Source organism: Ambystoma mexicanum, chromosome 1q (assembly GCF_040938575.1).
Source record: "Ambystoma mexicanum isolate Mex_15411 chromosome 1q, UKY_AmexF1_1, whole genome shotgun sequence".
Taxonomy (NCBI): domain Eukaryota; kingdom Metazoa; phylum Chordata; class Amphibia; order Caudata; family Ambystomatidae; genus Ambystoma; species Ambystoma mexicanum.
This window is the reverse complement of record NC_090922.1, coordinates 1,496,962,629-1,496,983,096: the sequence shown is the minus strand read 5'-3', so window position 1 is coordinate 1,496,983,096 and position 20,468 is coordinate 1,496,962,629.

Below are 20,468 nucleotides of genomic sequence, written 5' to 3'. Positions count from 1 at the left end.
CTGACACCCCATGCACCACGAAAGGGAGCTTGCTCTCTCCCTATCCCCTCACATCTGATTCCCCTGCCCATGACACCCCATGCACGATGAAAGGGAGCTTGCTCTCTCCCCATTCCCTCACACCTGATTCCCCCGCCCATGACACCCCATGCACCACGAAAGGGAGCTTGCTCTCTCCCCATTCCCTCACATCTGATTCCCAAGCCCATGACACCCCATGCACCACGAAAGGGAGGTTGCTCTATATCCATTCCTTCACATCTGATTCCCCTGCACCTGACACCCCATGCACCATCAAAGGGAGGTTGCTCTCTCCCCATCCCCTCACATATGATTCCCCTGCTCCTGACACCCCATGCACCATCAAAATGAGGTTGCTCTCTCCCCATCCCCTCACATATGATTCCCCTGCTCCTGACACCCCAAACACCATGAAAGGGAGCTCGCTCTCTCCCCATCCCCTCACATCTGATTCCCCTACCCCTGACAACCCTTACACCATGAAAGGGTGCTCACTCTCTACCCATTCCCTCACATCTGATTCCCCTGCCCCTGACTACCCTTACACCATGAAAGGGAGCTTGCTCTCTCCCTATTCCCTCACATCTGATTCCCCTGCCCCTGACACCCCATGCACCATGAAAGGGAGCTTCCTCTCTCCCCATTCCCTCACATCTGATTCCCCTGCCCCTGACACCCCATACACCATGAAAGGGAGCTTGCTCTCTCCCCATTCCCTCACATCTGATTTCCCTGCCCATGACACCCATTCACCATGAAAGGGAGCTTGCTCTCTCCCCATTCCCTCACACCTGATTCCTCTACCCATGACACCCATGTGCACCATCAAAGGGAGGTTCCTCTCTCCCCATCCCCTCACATCTGATTCCCCTGCCCCTGACACCCCATGCAACATGAAAGGGAGCTTGATCTCTCCCCATCCCCTCACATCTGATTCCCCTGCCCCTGACAACCCTTACACCATGAAAGGGAGCTTGCTCTCTCCCCATCCCCTCACATCTGATTCCCATGCCCCTGACAAACCTAACACCATGAAAGGGAGCTCGCTCTCTCCCCATTCCCTCACGTCTGATGCTCCTGCACCTGACACCCCATGCACCATGAAAGGGAGCTTGCTCTCTCCCCATTCCCTCACATCTGATTCCCCTGCTCCTGATACCCCATGCACTATGAAAGGGAGATTTCTCTCTCCCCATTCCCTCACATCTGACTCCCCTGCCCGTGACAACCCCATGCACTATGAAAGGGAGCTTGCTCTCTCCCCATTCCCTCACATCTGATTCACCTGCCCCTGACAGCCCAGACACCATGAAAGGGAGCTTGCACTCTCCCCATTCCCTCACATCTGATTCCCCTGCCCATGACAACCCTTGCACCATGAAAGGGAGCTTGCTCTCTCACCATTCCCTCACATCTGATTCCGCTGCCCATGACACCCCTTGCACCATGAAAGGGGCCTTGCTCTCTCCCCATTCCCTCACATATGATTCCCCTGCCCCTAACACCCCATACACCATGAAAGGGAGCTTGCTCTCTCCCCATTCCCTCACATCTGATTCCCCTGCCCCTGATACCCCATGCACCATGAAAGGGAGATTGCTCTCTCCCCATTCCCTCACATCTGATTCCACTGCCCATGACAAGCCTTACACCATGAAAGGGAGCTTTCTCTCTCCCCATTCCCTCACATCTGATTCCACTGCCCATGACAACCCTTACACCATGAAAGGGAGCTTGCTCTTTACCCATTCCCTTACATCTGATTCCCCTGCCCCTGACATCCCATGCACCATGAAAGGGAGCTTGCTCTCTCCCAATTCCCACACATCTGATCCCCCTGCCCATGACACCCCATACACCAAGAAAGGGAGCTTGCTCTCTCCCCTTTCCCTTCCATCTGTTTACCCTGCCATGACACACATACACCATGAAAGGGAGGTTGCTCTCTTCCTGTTCCCTCACATCTCAATCCCCTGCCCATGACACCCCATGCACCATGAAAGGGAGCTTGCTCTCTCCCCATTCCCTCACATCTGATTCCCCTGCCCATGACACCCCATGCACCACGAAAGGGAGCTTGCTCTCTCTCCTTTCCCTCACATCTGATTCCCCTACCCCTGACAACCCTTACACCATGAAAGGGTGCTCACTCTCTCCCCATTCCCTCACATCTGATTCCCCTGCCCATGACACCCCATGCACCACGAATGGGAGCTTGCTCTCTCCACATTCCCTCACATCTGATTCCCCTGCCCCTGACACCCCATGCACCATGAAAGGGAGCTTCCTCTCTCCCCATTCCCTCACATCTGATTCCCCTGCCCCTGATACCCCATACACCATGAAAGGGAGCTTGCTCTCTCCCCATTCCCTCACATCTGATTTCCCTGCCCATGACACCCATTCACCATGAAAGGGAGCTTGCTCTCTCCCCATTCTCTCACACCTGATTCCTCTGCCCATGACACCCATGTGCACCATCAAAGGGAGGTTCCTCTCTCCCCATCCCCTCACATCTGATTCCCCTGCCCCTGACACCCCATGCAACATGAAAGGGAGCTTGCTCTCTCCCCATCCCCTCACATCTGATTCCCCTGCCCCTGACAACCCTTACACCATGAAAGGGAGCTTGCTCTCTCCCCATCCCCTCACATCTGATTCCCATGCCCCTGACAAACCTAACACCATGAAAGGGAGCTCGCTCTCTCCCCATTCCCTCACGTCTGATGCTCCTGCACCTGACACCCCATACACCATGAAAGGGAGCTTGCTCTCTCCCCATTCCCTCACATCTGATTCCCCTGCTCCTGATACCCCATGCACTATGAAAGGGAGATTTCTCTCTCCCCATTCCCTCACATCTGACTCCCCTGCCCGTGACAACCCCATGCACTATGAAAGGGAGCTTGCTCTCTTCCCATTCCCTCACATCTGATTCCCCTGCCCCTGACACCCCAGACACCATGAAAGGGAGCTTGCACTCTCCCCATTCCCTCACATCTGATTCCCTGCCCCTGACACCCCAGACACCATGAAAGGGAGCTTGCTCTCTCCCCATTCCCTCACATCTGATTCCCCTGCCCCTGACACTCCATGCACCACGAAAGGGAGCTTGCTCTCTCCCCATTCCCTCACATCCGATTCCCCTGCCCCTGACACCCCATGCACCACGAAAGGGAGCTTGCTCTCTCCCCATTCCCTCTCATCTGATTCCCCTGCCCATGACACCCCATGCACCATGAAAAGTAGCTTGCTCTCTCCCCATTCCCTCACATCAGATTCCCCTGCTCATGACACCCCATGCACCACGAAAGGGCGCTTGCTCCCTCCCCATTTCCTCAAATCTGATTCCCCTGCACCTGACACACCATGCACCACGAAAGGGAGATTGCTCTCTCCCCATTCCCTCACATCTGATTCCCTTGCGCCTGACACCCCATGCACCACGAAAGGGAGCTTGCTCTCTCCCTATCCCCTCACATCTGATTCCCCTGCCCATGACACCCCATGCACGATGAAAGGGAGCTTGCTCTCTCCCCATTCCCTCACACCTGATTCCCCCGCCCATGACACCCCATGCACCACGAAAGGGAGCTTGCTCTCTCCCCATTCCCTCACATCTGATTCCCAAGCCCATGACACCCCATGCACCACGAAAGGGAGGTTGCTCTATATCCATTCCTTCACATCTGATTCCCCTGCCCCTGACACCCCATGCACCATCAAAGGGAGGTTGCTCTCTCCCCATCCCCTCACATATGATTCCCCTGCTCCTGACACCCCATGCACCATCAAAGTGAGGTTGCTCTCTCCCCATCCCCTCACATATGATTCCCCTGCTCCTGACACCCCAAACACCATGAAAGGGAGCTCGCTCTCTCCCCATCCCCTCACATCTGATTCCCCTACCCCTTACAACCCTTACACCATGAAAGGGTGCTCACTCTCTACCCATTCCCTCACATCTGATTCCCCTGCCCCTGACTACCCTTACACCATGAAAGGGAGCTTGCTCTCTCCCTATTCCCTCACATCTGATTCCCCTGCCCCTGACACCCCATGGACCATGAAAGGGAGCTTCCTCTCTCCCCATTCCCTCACATCTGATTCCCCTGCCCCTGACACCCCATACACCATGAAAGGGAGCTTGCTCTCTCCCCATTCCCTCACATCTGATTTCCCTGCCCATGACACCCATTCACCATGAAAGGGAGCTTGCTCTCTCCCCATTCTCTCACACCTGATTCCTCTGCCCATGACACCCATGTGCACCATCAAAGGGAGGTTCCTCTCTCCCCATCCCCTCACATCTGATTCCCCTGCCCCTGACACCCCATGCAACATGAAAGGGAGCTTGCTCTCTCCCCATCCCCTCACATCTGATTCCCCTGCCCCTGACAACCCTTACACCATGAAAGGGAGCTTGGTCTCTCCCCATCCCCTCACATCTGATTCCCATGCCCCTGACAAACCTAACACCATGAAAGGGAGCTCGCTCTCTCCCCATTCCCTCACGTCTGATGCTCCTGCACCTGACACCCCATGCACCATGAAAGGGAGCTTGCTCTCTCCCCATTCCCTCACATCTGAATCCCCTGCTCCTGATACCCCATGCACTATGAAAGGGAGATTTCTCTCTCCCCATTCCCTCACATCTGACTCCCCTGCCCGTGACAACCCCATGCACTATGAAAGGGAGCTTGCTCTCTCCCCATTCCCTCACATCTGATTCCCCTGCCCCTGACAGCCCAGACACCATGAAAGGGAGCTTGCACTCTCCCCATTCCATCACATCTGATTCCCCTGCCCATGACAACCCTTGCACCATGAAAGGGAGCTTGCTCTCTCACCATTCCCTCACATCTGATTCCGTTGCCCATGACACCCCTTGCACCATGAAAGGGGCCTTGCTCTCTCCCCATTCCCTCACATATGATTCCCCTGCCCCTAACACCCCATACACCATGAAAGGGAGCTTGCTCTCTCCCCATTCCCTCACATCTGATTCCCCTGCCCCTGATACCCCATGCACCATGAAAGGGAGATTGCTCTCTCCCCATTCCCTCACATCTGATTCCACTGCCCATGACAAGCCTTACACCATGAAAGGGAGCTTTCTCTCTCCCCATTCCCTCACATCTGATTCCACTGCCCATGACAACCCTTACACCATGAAAGGGAGCTTGCTCTTTACCCATTCCCTTACATCTGATTCCCCTGCCCCTGACATCCCATGCACCATGAAAGGGAGCTTGCTCTCTCCCAATTCCCACACATCTGATCCCCCTGCCCATGACACCCCATACACCAAGAAAGGGAGCTTGCTCTCTCCCCTTTCCCTTCCATCTGTTTACCCTGCCATGACACACATACACCATGAAAGGGAGGTTGCTCTCTTCCTGTTCCCTCACATCTCAATCCCCTGCCCATGACACCCCATGCACCATGAAAGGGAGCTTGCTCTCTCCCCATTCCCTCACATCTGATTCCCCTGCCCATGACACCCCATGCACCACGAAAGGGAGCTTGCTCTCTCTCCTTTCCCTCACATCTGATTCCCCTGCCCATGACACCCCATGCACCACGAAAGGGAGCTTGCTCTCTCTCCTTTCCCTCACATCTGATTCCCCTGCCCATGACACCCCATGCACCACGAATGGGAGCTTGCTCTCTCCCCATTCCCTCACATCTGATTCCCCTGCCCATGACACCCCATGCACCACGAAAGGGAGCTTGCTCTCTCCCCATTCCCTCACATCTGATTCCCCTGCCCATGACACACCATGCACCACAAAAGGGAGCTTGCTCTCTCTCCATTCCCTCACATCTGATTCCCCTGCCCATGACACCCCATACACCATGAAAGGGAGTTTGCACTCTCCCCATTCCCTCAAATCTGATCCCCCTGCACCTGACTACCTTTACACCATGAAAGGGAGCTTGCTCTCTCACCATTCCCTCACATATTATTCCCCTGCCCCTGACAGCCCATACACCATGAAAGGGAGCTTGCTCTCTCCCCATTCCCTCACATCTAATTCCCCTGCCCCTGACACCCCATACACCATGGAAGGGAGCTTGCTCTCTCCCCATTCCCTCACATCTGGTTCCCCTGCCCCTGACAACCCTTACACTATGAAAGGGAGCTTGCTCTCTCCCCATTCCCTCACATCTGATTCCACTGCCCATGACAAACCTTACACTATGAAAGGGAGCTTGATCTCTCCTCATTCCCTCACTTCTGATTCCCCTGCCCCTGACACCCCATACACCATGAAAGGGAGCTTGCTCTCTCCCCATTCCCTCACATCTGGTTCCCCTGCCCCTGACAACCCTTACACTATGAAAGGGCGCTTGCTCTCTCCCCATTCCCTCACATCTGATTCCCCTGCCCATGACAAACCTTACACCATGAAAGGGAGCTTGCTCTTTCCCCATTCCCTTACATCTGATTCCCCTTCCCCTGACATCCCATGCACCATGAAAGGGAGCTTGCTCTCTCCCCATTCCCACACATCTGATCCCCCTGCCCATGACACCCCATACACCATGAAAGGGAGCTTGCTCTCTCCCCTTTCCCTTCCATCTGTTTCCCCTGCCATGACACCACATACACCATGAAAGGGAGGTTGCTCTCTTCCTATTCCCTCACATCTCAATCCCCTGCCCATGACACCCCATGCACCATGAAAGGGAGCTTGCTCTCTCCCTATCCCCTCACATATGATTCCCCTGCCCCTGACACCCCATGCACCACGAAAGGGAGCTTGCTCTCTCCCCATTCCCACACATCTGATTCCCCTGCCCCTGACACCCAATGCACCATGAAAGGAAGCTTGCGCTCTCCCTATCCCCTCACATATGATTCCCCTGCCCCTGACACCCCATGCACCATGAAAGGGAGCTTGCTCTCTCCCCATTCCCGCACATCTGATTCCCCTGCCCATGACACCCCATGCACCACGAAAGAGAGCTTGCTCTCTCTCCTTTCCCTCACATCTGATTCCCCTGCCCCTGACACCCCATGCACCACGAAAGGGAGCTTGCTCTCTCCCCATTCCCTCGCATCTGATTCCCCTGCCCAATGCACCCCATGCACCACGAAAGGGAGCTTGATCTCTCCCCATTCCCTCACATCTGATTCCCCTGCACCTGACACCCCATGCACCACGAAAGGTAGCTTGCTCTCTCCCCATTCCCTCACATCAGATTCCCCTGCTCATGACACCCAATGCACCACAAAAGGGCGCTTGCTCTCTCCCCATTTCCTCACATCTGATTCCCATGCACCTGACACAACATGCACCATGAAAGGGAGATTGCTCTCTCCCCATTCCCTCACATCTGATTCCCTTGCACCTGACACCCCATGCACCACGAAAGGGAGCTTGCTCTCTCCCTATCCCCTCACATCTGATTCCCCTGCCCATGACACCCAATGCACGATGAAAGGGAGCTTGCTCTGTCCCCATTCCCTCACATCTGATTCCCCCGCCCATGGCACCCCATGAAGCATGAAAGGGAGCTTGCTCTCTCCCCATTCCCTCACATCTGATTCCCCTGCCCATGACACCCCATGCACCACGAAAGGGAGATTCCTCTCTCCCCATTCCCTCACATCTGATTTCCCGGCCCATGACACCCATTCACCATGAAAGGGAGCTTGCTCTCTCCCCATTCCCTCACATCTGATTCCCCTGCCCATGATACCCCATGCACCATGAAAGGGAGGTTGCTCTCTCCCCATTCCCTCGCATCTGATTGCCCTGCCCATGACACCCCATGCACCATCAAAGGGAGGTTGCTCTCTCCCCATCCCCTCACATATGATTCCCCTGCTCCTGACACCCCATGCACCATGAAAGGGAGCTTGCTCCCTCCCCATCCCCTCACATCTGATTCCCCTACCCCTGACAACCCTTACACCATGGAAGGGTGCTCGCTCTCTCCCCATTCCCTCACATCTGATTATCCTGCCCTGACTAACCTTACACCATGAAAGGGAGCTTGCTCTCTCCCCATTTCCTCACATCTGATTCCCATGCACCTGACACAACATGCACCATGAAAGGGAGATTGCTCTCTCCCCATTCCCTCACATCTGATTCCCTTGCACCTGACACCCCATGCACCACGAAAGGGAGCTTGCTCTCTCCCTATCCCCTCACATCTGATTCCCCTGCCCATGACACCCAATGCACGATGAAAGGGAGCTTGCTCTGTCCCCATTCCCTCACATCTGATTCCCCCGCCCATGACACCCCATGAAGCATGAAAGGGAGCGTGCTCTCTCCCCATTCCCTCACATCTGATTCCCCTGCCCATGACACCCCATGCACCACGAAAGGGAGATTCCTCTCTCCCCATTCCCTCACATCTGATTTCCCGGCCCATGACACCCATTCACCATGAAAGGGAGCTTGCTCTCTCCCCATTCCCTCACATCTGATTCCCCTGCCCATGTTACCCCATGCACCATGAAAGGGAGGTTGCTCTCTCCCCATTCCCTCGCATCTGATTGCCCTGCCCATGACACCCCATGCACCATCAAACGGAGGTTGCTCTCTCCCCATCCCCTCACATATGATTCCCCTGCTCCTGACACCCCATGCACCATGAAAGGGAGCTTGCTCTCTCCCCATCCCCTCACATCTGATTCCCCTACCCCTGACAACCCTTACACCATGGAAGGGTGCTCGCTCTCTCCCCATTCCCTCACATCTGATTATCCTGCCCTGACTACCCTTACACCATGAAAGGGAGCTTGCTCTCTCCCCATTCCCTCACATCTGATTCCCCTGCCCCTGACACCCCATGCACCATGAAAGGGAGCTTGCTCTCTCCCCATTCCCTCACATCTGATTCCCCTGCCCCTGACACCCCATACACCATGAAAGGGAGCTTGCTCTCTCCCCATTCCCTCACATCTGATTTCCCTGCCCATGACACCCATTCACCATGAAAGGGAGGTTGCTCTCCCCCCATTCCCTCACACCTGATTCCCCTGCCCATGACACCCCATGCACCATCAAAGGGAGGTTCCTCTCTCCCCATCCCCTCACATCTGATTCCCCTGCCCCTGACACCCCATGCACCATGAAAGGGAGCTTGCTCTCTCCCCATCCCCTCACATCTGATTCCCCTGCCCCTGACAACCCTTACACCATGAAAGGGAGCTCGGTCTCTCCACATCCCCTCACATCTGATTCCCATGCCCCTGACAACCCTAACACCATGAAAGGGAGCTTGCTCTCTCCCCATTCCCTCACTTCTGATTTCCCTGCCCGTGACACCCCATGCACCATGAAAGGGAGCTTGCTCTCTCCCCATTCCCTCACATCTGATTCCCCTGCCCGTGACAACCCCATGCACTATGAAAGGGAGCTTGCTCTCTCCCCATTCCCTCACATCTGATTCCACTGCCCATGACACCCGTTGCACCATGAAAGCGGCCTTGCTCTCTCCCCATTCCCTCACGTTTGATTCCCCTGCCCATAACAACCCATGCACCATGAAAGGGAGCTTGCGCTCTTCCCGTTCCCTCACATCTGATTCCCCTGCCCATGACACCCCATGCACCATGAAAGGGAGCTTGCTCTCTCCCCGTTCCCTCACATCTGATTCCCCTGCCCATGACACCCCATGCACCATGAAAGGGAGCTTGCTCTCTCCCCGTTCCCTCACATCGGATTCCCCTGCCCATGACACCCCATGCACCATGAAAGGGAGCTTGCTCTCTCCCCGTTCCCTCACATCCGATTCCCCTGCACCTGACACGCCATGCACCATGAAAGGCAGCTTGCTCTCTCCCCGTTCCCTCACATCCGATTCCCCTGCACCTGACACCCCATGCACCATGAAAGGGAGCTTGCTCTCTCCCCGTTCCCTCACATCTGATTCCCCTGCCCCTGACACCCCATGCACCACGAAAGGGAGCTTGCTCTCTCCCCGTTCCCTCACATCTGATTCCCCTGCCCCTGACACCCCATGCACCACGAAAGGGAGCTTGCTCTCTCCCCGTTCCCTCACATCTGATTCCCCTGCCCCTGACACCCCATGCACCACGAAAGGGAGCTTGCTCTCTCCCCGTTCCCTCACATCTGATTCCCCTGCCCCTGACACCCCATGCACCACGAAAGGGAGCTTGCTCTCTCCCCGTTCCCTCACATCTGATTCCCCTGCCCCTGACACCCCATGCACCACGAAAGGGAGCTTGCTCTCTCCCCATTCCCTCACATTTGATTCCCCTGCCCCTGACACCCCATGCACCACGTAAGGGAGCTTGCTCTCTCCCCATTCCCTCACATCTGATTCCCCTGCCCGTGACAACCCCATGCACCATGAATGGGAGCTTGCCCTCTCCCCATTCCCTCACATCTGATTCCCCTGCCCGTGACACCCCATAAACCATGAAAGGGAGCTTGCTCTGTCCCCATTCCCTCACATCTGATTCCCCTGCCCATGACACCCCATGCACCATGAAAGGGAGGTTGCTCTCTCCCCATCCCCTCACATCTGATTCCCCTGCCCATGACACCCCATGCACCATCAAAGGGAGGTTGCTCTCTCCCCATCCCCTCACATCTGATTCCCCTGCCCCTGACACCCCATACACCATGAAAGGGAGCTTGCTCTTTCCCCATTCCCTTACATCTGATTCCCCTTCCCCTGACATCCCATGCACCATGAAAGGGAGCTTGCTCTCTCCCCATTCCCACACATCTGATCCCCCTGCCCATGACACCCCATACACGATGAACGGGAGCTTGCTCTCTCCCCTTTCCCTTCCATCTGTTTCCCCTGCCATGACACCACATACACCATGAAAGGGAGGTTGCTCTCTTCCTATTCCCTCACATCTCAATCCCCTGCCCATGACACCCCATGCACCATGAAAGGGAGCTTGCTCTCTCCCTATCCCCTCACATATGATTCCCCTGCCCCTGACACCCCTTGCACCACGAAAGGGAACTTGCTCTCTCCCCATTCCCACACATCTGATTCCCCTGCCCATGACACCCCATGCACCACGAAAGGGAGCTTGCTCTCTCTCCTTTCCCTCACATCTGATTCCCCTGCCCATGACACCCCATGCAACACGAAAGGGAGCTTGCTCTCTCCCCATTCCCTCACATCTGATTCCCCTGCCCATGACACCCCATGCACCACAAAAGGGAGCTTGCTCTCTCCCCATTCCCTCACATCTGATTCCCCTGCCCCTGACACCCCATGCACCACGAAAGGGAGCTTGCTCTCTCCCCATTCCCTCACATCTGATTCCCCTGCCCATGACACCCCATGCACCACGAAAGGGTGCTTGATCTCTCCCCATTCCCTCACATCTGATTCCCCTGCACCTGACACCCCATGCACCACGAAAGGTAGCTTGCTCTCTCCCCATTCCCTCACATCAGATTCCCCTGCTCATGACACCCCATGCACCACGAAAGGGCGCTTGCTCTCTCCCTATCCCCTCACATCTGATTCCCCTGCCCATGACACCCCATGCACCACGAAAGGGAGATTGCTCTCTCCCCATTCCCTCACATCTGATTCCCTTGCACCTGACACCCCATGCACCACGAAAGGGAGCTTGCTCTCTCCCTATCCCCTCACATCTGATTCCCCTGCCCATGACACCCCATGCACGATGAAAGGGAGCTTGCTCTCTCCCCATTCCCTCACATCTGATTCCCCCGCCCATGACACCCCATGCACCATGAAAGGGAGCTTGCTATCTCCCCATTCCCTCACATCTGATTCCCCTGCCCATGACACCCCATGCACCACGAACGGGAGCTTCCTCTCTCCCCATTCCCTCACATCTGATTTCCCGGCCCATGACACCCATTCACCACGAAAGGGAGCTTGCTCTCTCCCCATCCCCTCACATCTGATTCCCCTGCCCCTGACAACCCTTACACCATGGAAGGGTGCTCGTTCTCTCCCCATTCCCTCACATATGATTCCCCTGCCCCTGACTACCCTTACACCATGAAAGGGAGCTTGCTCTCTCCCCATTCCCTCACATCTGATTCCCCTGCCCATGACACTCCATACACCATGAAAGGGAGCTCGCTCTCTCCCCATTCCCTCACATCTGATTCCCCTACCCCTGACAACCCTTACACCATGAAAGGGAGCTCGCTCTCTCCCCATTCCCTCACATATGATTCCCCTGCACCTGACACCCCATGCACCATGAAAGGGAGCTTTCTCTCTCCCCATTCCCTCACATCTGATTCCCCTGCCCCTGACACCCCATGCACCATGAAAGGGAGCTTGCTCTCTCCCCATTCCCTCACATCTGATTTCCCTGCCCATGACACCCATTCACCATGAAAGGGAGGTTGCTCTCTCCCCATTCTCTCACACCTGATTCCCCTGCCCATGACACCCCATGCACCATCAAAGGGAGGTTCCTCTCTCCCCATCCCCTCACATCTGATTCCCCCTCCCCTGACACCCCATGCACCATGAAAGGGAGCTTACTATCTCCCCATCCCCTCACATCTGATTCCCCTGCCCCTGACAACCCTTACACCATGAAAGGGAGCTTGCTCTCTCCCCATCCCCTCACATCTGATTCCCATGCCCCTGACAACCCTAACACCATGAAAGGGAGTTCGCTCTCTCCCCATCCCCTCACATCTGATGCCCCTGCACCTGACACCCCATGCACCATGAAAGGGAGCTTGCTCTCTCCCCATTCCCTCACATCTGATTCCCCTGCCCCTGATACCCCATGCACCATGAAAGGGAGATTGCTCTCTCCTCATTCCCTCACATCTGACTCCCCTGCCCGTGACAAGCCCATGCACTATGAAAGGGAGCTTGCTCTCTCCCCATTCCCTCACACCTGATTCCCCTGCCCCTGACACCCCAGACACCATGAAAGGGAGCTTGCACTCTCCCCATTCCCTCACATCTGATTCCCCTGTCCATGACAACCCTTGCACCATGAAATGGAGCTTGCTCTCTCACCATTCCGTCACATCTGATTCCCCTGCCCATGACACCCCTTGCACCATGAAAGGGGCCTTGCTCTCTCCCCATTCCCTCACATCTGATTCCCCTGCCCCTGACACCCCATGCACCATGAAAGGGAGCTTGCTCTCTCCCCGTTCCCTCACATCTGATTCCCCTGCCCCTGATACCCCATGCACCATGAAAGGTAGATTGCTCTCTCCCCGTTCCCTCGCATCTGATTCCCCTGCCCGTGACAACCCCATGCACTATGAAAGGGAGCTTGCTCTCTCCCCGTTCCCTCGCATCTGATTCCCCTGCCCCTGACACCCCAGACACCATGAAAGGGAGCTTGCACTCTCCCCGTTCCCTCGCATCTGATTCCCTTGCCCATGACAACCCTTGCACCATGAAAGGGAGCTTGCTCTCTCACCGTTCCCTCACATCTGATTCCCCTGCCCATGACACCCCTTGCACCATGAAAGGGAGCTTGCTCTCTCCCCGTTCCCTCACATCTGATTCCCCTGCCCATGACAACCCATGCACCATGAAAGGGAGCTTGCGCTCTTCCCGTTCCCTCACATCTGATTCCCCTGCCCATGACACCCCATGCACCATGAAAGGGAACTTGCTCTCTCCCCGTTCCCTCACATCTGATTCCCCTGCCCATGACACCCCATGCACCATGAAAGGGAACTTGCTCTCTCCCCGTTCCCTCACATCTGATTCCCCTGCCCATGACACCCCATGCACCATGAAAGGGATCTTGCTCTCTCCCCGTTCCCTCACATCTGATTCCCCTGCCCATGACAACCCCTGCACCATGAAAGGGATCTTGCTCTCTCCCCGTTCCCTCACATCTGATTCCCCTGCCCATGACACCCCATGCACCATGACAGGGATCTTGCTATCTCCCCGTTCCCTCACATCTGATTCCCCTGCCCATGACAACCCATGCACCATGAAAGGGAGCTTGCGCTCTTCCCGTTCCCTCACATCTGATTCCCCTGCCCATGACACCCCATGCACCATGAAAGGGAACTTGCTCTCTCCCCGTTCCCTCACATCTGATTCCCCTGCCCATGACACCCCATGCACCATGAAAGGGAACTTGCTCTCTCCCCGTTCCCTCACATCTGATTCCCCTGCCCATGACACCCCATGCACCATGAAAGGGATCTTGCTCTCTCCCCGTTCCCTCACATCTGATTCCCCTGCCCATGACAACCCATGCACCATGAAAGGGATCTTGCTCTCTCCTCGTTCCCTCACATCTGATTCCCCTGCCCATGACACCCCATGCACCATGACAGGGATCTTGCTCTCTCCCCGTTCCCTCACATCTGATTCCCCTGCACCTGACACCCCATGCACCACGAAAGGGAGCTTGCTCTCTCTCCTTTGCCTCACATCTGATTCCCCTGCCCATGACACCCCATGCAACACGAAAGGGAGCTTGCTCTCTCCCCATTCCCTCACATCTGATTCCCCTGCCCATGACACCCCATGCACCACGAAAGGGAGCTTGCTCTCTCCCCATTCCCTCACATCTGATTCCCCTGCCCCTGACACCCCATGCACCACGAAAGGGAGCTTGCTCTCTCCCCATTCCCTCACATCTGATTCCCCTGCCCATGACACCCCATGCACCACGAAAGGGTGCTTGATCTCTCCCCATTCCCTCACATCTGATTCCCCTGCACCTGACACCCCATGCACCACGAAAGGTAGCTTGCTCTCTCCCCATTCCCTCACATCAGATTCCCCTGCTCATGACACCCCATGCACCACGAAAGGGCGCTTGCTCTCTCCCTATCCCCTCACATCTGATTCCCCTGCCCATGACACCCCATGCACCACGAAAGGGAGATTGCTCTCTCCCCATTCCCTCACATCTGATTCCCTTGCACCTGACACCCCATGCACCACGAAAGGGAGCTTGCTCTCTCCCTATCCCCTCACATCTGATTCCCCTGCCCATGACACCCCATGCACGATGAAAGGGAGCTTGCTCTCTCCCCATTCCCTCACATCTGATTCCCCCGCCCATGACACCCCATGCACCATGAAAGGGAGCTTGCTCTCTCCCCATTCCCTCACATCTGATTGCCCTGCCCATGACACCCCATGCACCACGAAAGGGAGCTTCCTCTCTCCCCATTCCCTCACATCTGATTTCCCGGCCCATGACACCCATTCACCACGAAAGGGAGCTTGCTCTCTCCCCATCCCCTCACATCTGATTCCCCTGCCCCTGACAACCCTTACACCATGGAAGGGTGCTCGTTCTCTCCCCATTCCCTCACATATGATTCCCCTGCCCCTGACTACCCTTACACCATGAAAGGGAGCTTGCTCTCTCCCCATTCCCTCACATCTGATTCCCCTGCCCATGACACTCCATACACCATGAAAGGGAGCTCGCTCTCTCCCCATCCCCTCACATCTGATTCCCCTACCCCTGACAACCCTTACACCATGAAAGGGAGCTCGCTCTCTCCCCATTCCCTCACATATGATTCCCCTGCACCTGACACCCCATGCACCATGAAAGGGAGCTTGCTCTCTCCCCATTCCCTCACATCTGATTCCCCTGCCCCTGACACCCCATGCACCATGAAAGGGAGCTTGCTCTCTCCCCATTCCCTCACATCTGATTTCCCTGCCCATGACACCCATTCACCATGAAAGGGAGGTTGCTCTCCCCATTCTCTCACACCTGATTCCCCTGCCCATGACACCCCATGCACCATCAAAGGGAGGTTCCTCTCTCCCCATCCCCTCACATCTGATTCCCCCTACCCTGACACCCCATGCACCATGAAAGGGAGCTTACTATCTCCCCATCCCCTCACATCTGATTCCCCTGCCCCTGACAACCCTTACACCATGAAAGGGAGCTTGCTCTCTCCCCATCCCCTCACATCTGATTCCCATGCCCCTGACAACCCTAACACCATGAAAGGGAGTTCGCTCTCTCCCCATCCCCTCACATCTGATGCCCCTGCACCTGACACCCCATGCACCATGAAAGGGAGCTTGCTCTCTCCCCATTCCCTCACATCTGATTCCCCTGCCCCTGATACCCCATGCACCATGAAAGGGAGATTGCTCTCTCCTCATTCCCTCACATCTGACTCCCCTGCCCGTGACAAGCCCATGCACTATGAAAGGGAGCTTGCTCTCTCCCCATTCCCTCACACCTGATTCCCCTGCCCCTGACACCCCAGACACCATGAAAGGGAGCTTGCACTCTCCCCATTCCCTCACATCTGATTCCCCTGTCCATGACAACCCTTGCACCATGAAATGGAGCTTGCTCTCTCACCATTCCGTCACATCTGATTCCCCTGCCCATGACACCCCTTGCACCATGAAAGGGGCCTTGCTCTCTCCCCATTCCCTCACATCTGATTCCCCTGCCCCTGACACCCCATGCACCATGAAAGGGAGCTTGCTCTCTCCCCGTTCCCTCACATCTGATTCCCCTGCCCCTGATACCCCATGCACCATGAAAGGTAGATTGCTCTCTCCCCGTTCCCTCGCATCTGATTCCCCTGCCCGTGACAACCCCATGCACTATGAAAGGGAGCTTGCTCTCTCCCCGTTCCCTCGCATCTGATTCCCCTGCCCCTGACACCCCAGACACCATGAAAGGGAGCTTGCACTCTCCCCGTTCCCTCGCATCTGATTCCCCTGCCCATGACAACCCTTGCACCATGAAAGGGAGCTTGCTCTCTCACCGTTCCCTCACATCTGATTCCCCTGCCCATGACACCCCTTGCACCATGAAAGGGAGCTTGCTCTCTCCCCGTTCCCTCACATCTGATTCCCCTGCCCATGACAACCCATGCACCATGAAAGGGAGCTTGCGCTCTTCCCGTTCCCTCACATCTGATTCCCCTGCCCATGACACCCCATGCACCATGAAAGGGAACTTGCTCTCTCCCCGTTCCCTCACATCTGATTCCCCTGCCCATGACACCCCATGCACCATGAAAGGGAACTTGCTCTCTCCCCGTTCCCTCACATCTGATTCCCCTGCCCATGACACCCCATGCACCATGAAAGGGATCTTGCTCTCTCCCCGTTCCCTCACATCTGATTCCCCTGCCCATGACAACCCATGCACCATGAAAGGGATCTTGCTCTCTCCCCGTTCCCTCACATCTGATTCCCCTGCCCATGACACCCCATGCACCATGACAGGGATCTTGCTCTCTCCCCGTTCCCTCACATCTGATTCCCCTGCACCTGACACCCCATGCACCATGAAAGGGAGCTTGATCTCTCCCCGTTCCCTCACATCTGATTCCCCTGCACCTGACACCCCATGCACCATGAAAGGGAGCTTGCTCTCTCCCCGTTCCCTCTTATCTGATTCCCCTGCACCTGACACCCCATGCACCATTCCCCTGCCCATGACACCCCATGCACCATGAAAGGGAGGTTGCTCTCTCCCCATTCCCTCACATATGAATCCCCTGCCCATGACACCCCATGCACCATCAAAGGGAGGTTGCTCTCTCCCCATCCCCTCACATCTGATTCCCATGCCCCTGACACCCCATGCACCATGAAAGGGAGCTTGCTCTCTCCCCATCCCCTCAAATCTGATTCACATGCCCCTGACACCCCATACACCATGAAAGGGAGCTCGCTCTCTCCCCAATCCCTCACATCTGATTCACATGCCCCTGACACCCCATACACCATGAAAGGGAGCTCGCTCTCTCCCCATTCCCTCACATCTGGTTCCCCTGCCCCTGACAACCCTTACACTATGAAAGGGAGCTTGCTCTCTCCCCATTCCCTCACATCTGATTCCACTGCCCATGACAAACCTTACACCATGAAAGGGAGCTTGCTCGCTCTCCATTCCCTCACACCTGATTCCACTGCCTATGACAACCCTTACACCATGAAAGGGAGCTTGCTCTCTCCCCACTCCCTCACATCTGATTCCACTGCCCATGACAACCCTTACACCATGAAAGGGAGCTTGCTCTCTCCCCATTCCCTCACATCTGATTCCCCTGCCCCTGACACCCCATGCACCATGAAAGGGAGCTTGCTCTTTCCCCATTCCCTTACATCTGATTCCCCTTCCCCTGACATCCCATGCGCCATGAAAGGGAGCTTGCTCTCTCCCCATTCCCACACATCTGATCCCCCTGCCCATGACACCCCATACGCCATGAAAGGGAGCTTGCTCTCTCCCCATTCCCTCACATCTGATTCCCCTGCCATGACACCACATAAACCATGAAAGGGAGGTTGCTCTCTTCCTATTCCCTCACATCTCAATCCCCTGCCCATGACACCACATGCACCATGAAAGGGAGCTTGCTCTCTCCCTATCCCCTCACATATGATTCCCCTGACCCTGACACCCCATGCACCACGAAAGGGAGCTTGCTCTCTCCCCATTCCCACACATCTGATTCCCCTGCCCATGACACCCCATGCACCACGAAAGAGAGCTTGCTCTCTCTCCTTTCCCTCACATCTGATTCCCCTGCCCATGACACCCCATGCACCACGAAAGGGAGCTTGCTCTCTCCCCATTCCCTCACATCTGATTCCCCTGCCCATGACACCCCATGCAACACGAAAGGGAGCTTGCTCTCTCCCCATTCCCTCACATCTGATTCCCCTGCCCATGACACCCCATGCACCACGAAAGGGAGCTTGCTCTCTCCCCATTCCCTCACATCTGATTCCCCTGCCCATGACACCCCATGCACCACGAAAGGGAGCTTGATCTCTCCCCATTCCCTCACATCTGATTCCCCTGCACCTGACACCCCATGCACCACGAAAGGTAGCTTGCTCTCTCCCCATTCCCTCACATCAGATTCCCCTGCTCATGACACCCCATGCTCCACGAAAGGGCTCTTGCTCTCTCCCCATTTCCTCACATCTGATTCCCCTGTTCCTGACACACCATGCACCACGAAAGGGAGATTGCTCTCTCCCCATTCCCTCACATCTAATTCCCTTGCACCTGACACCCCATGCACCACGAAAGGGAGCTTGCTCTCTCCCTATCCCCTCACATCTGATTCCCCTGCCCATTACACCCCATGCACGATGAAAGGGAGCTTGCTCTCTCCCCATTCCCTCACATCTGATTCCCCCGCCCATGACACCCCATGCAACATGAAAGGGAGCTTGCTCTCTCCCCATTCCCTCACTTCTGATTCCCCTGCCCATGACACCCCATGCACCACGAAAGGGAGCTTCCTCTCTCCCCATTCCCTCACATCTGATTTCCCTGCCCATGACACCCATTCACCATGAAAGGGAGGTTGCTCTCCCCCCATTCCCTCACACCTGATTCCCCTGCCCATGACACCCCATGCACCATCAAAGGGAGGTTCCTCTCTCCCCATCCCCTCACATCTGATTCCCCTGCCCCTGACACCCCATACACCATGAAAGGGAGCTTGCTCTCTCCCCATCCCCTCACATCTGATTCCCCTGACCCTGACAACCCTTACACCATGAAAGGGAGCTCGCTCTCTCCCCATCCCCTCACATCTGATTCCCATGCCCCTGACAACCCTAACACCATGAAAGGGAGCTCGCTCTCTCCCCATTCCCTCACATCTGATGCCCCTGCACCTGACACCCCATGCACCATGAAAGGGAGCTCGCTCTCTCCCCATTCCCTCACATCTGATTCCCCTGCCCCTGATACCCCATGCACCATGAAAGGGAGATTGCTCTCTCCCCATTCCCTCACATCTGACTCCCCTGCCCGTGACAACCCCATGCACTATGAAAGGGAGCTTGCTCTCTCCCCATTCCCTCACATCTGATTCCCCTGCCCCTGACACCCCAGACACCATGAAAGGGAGCTTGCACTCTCCCCATTCCCTCACATCTGATTCCCCTGCCCATGACAAACCTTGCACCATGAAAGGGAGCTTGCTCTCTCCCCATTCTCTCACACCTGATTCCCCTGCCCATGACACCCCATGCACCATCAAAGGGAGGTTCCTCTCTCCCCATCCCCTCACATCTGATTCCCCCTCCCCTGACACCCCATGCACCATGAAAGGGAGCTTACTATCTCCCCATCCCCTCACATCTGATTCCCCTGCCCCTGACAACCCTTACACCATGAAAGGGAGCTTGCTCTCTCCCCATCCCCTCACATCTGATTCCCATGCCCCTGACAACCCTAACACCATGAAAGGGAGTTCGCTCTCTCCCCATCCCCTCACATCTGATGCCCCTGCACCTGACACCCCATGCACCATGAAAGGGAGCTTGCTCTCTCCCCATTCCCTCACATCTGATTCCCCTGCCCCTGATACCCCATGCACCATGAAAGGGAGATTGCTCTCTCCTCATTCCCTCACATCTGACTCCCCTGCCCGTGACAAGCCCATGCACTATGAAAGGGAGCTTGCTCTCTCCCCATTCCCTCACACCTGATTCCCCTGCCCCTGACACCCCAGACACCATGAAAG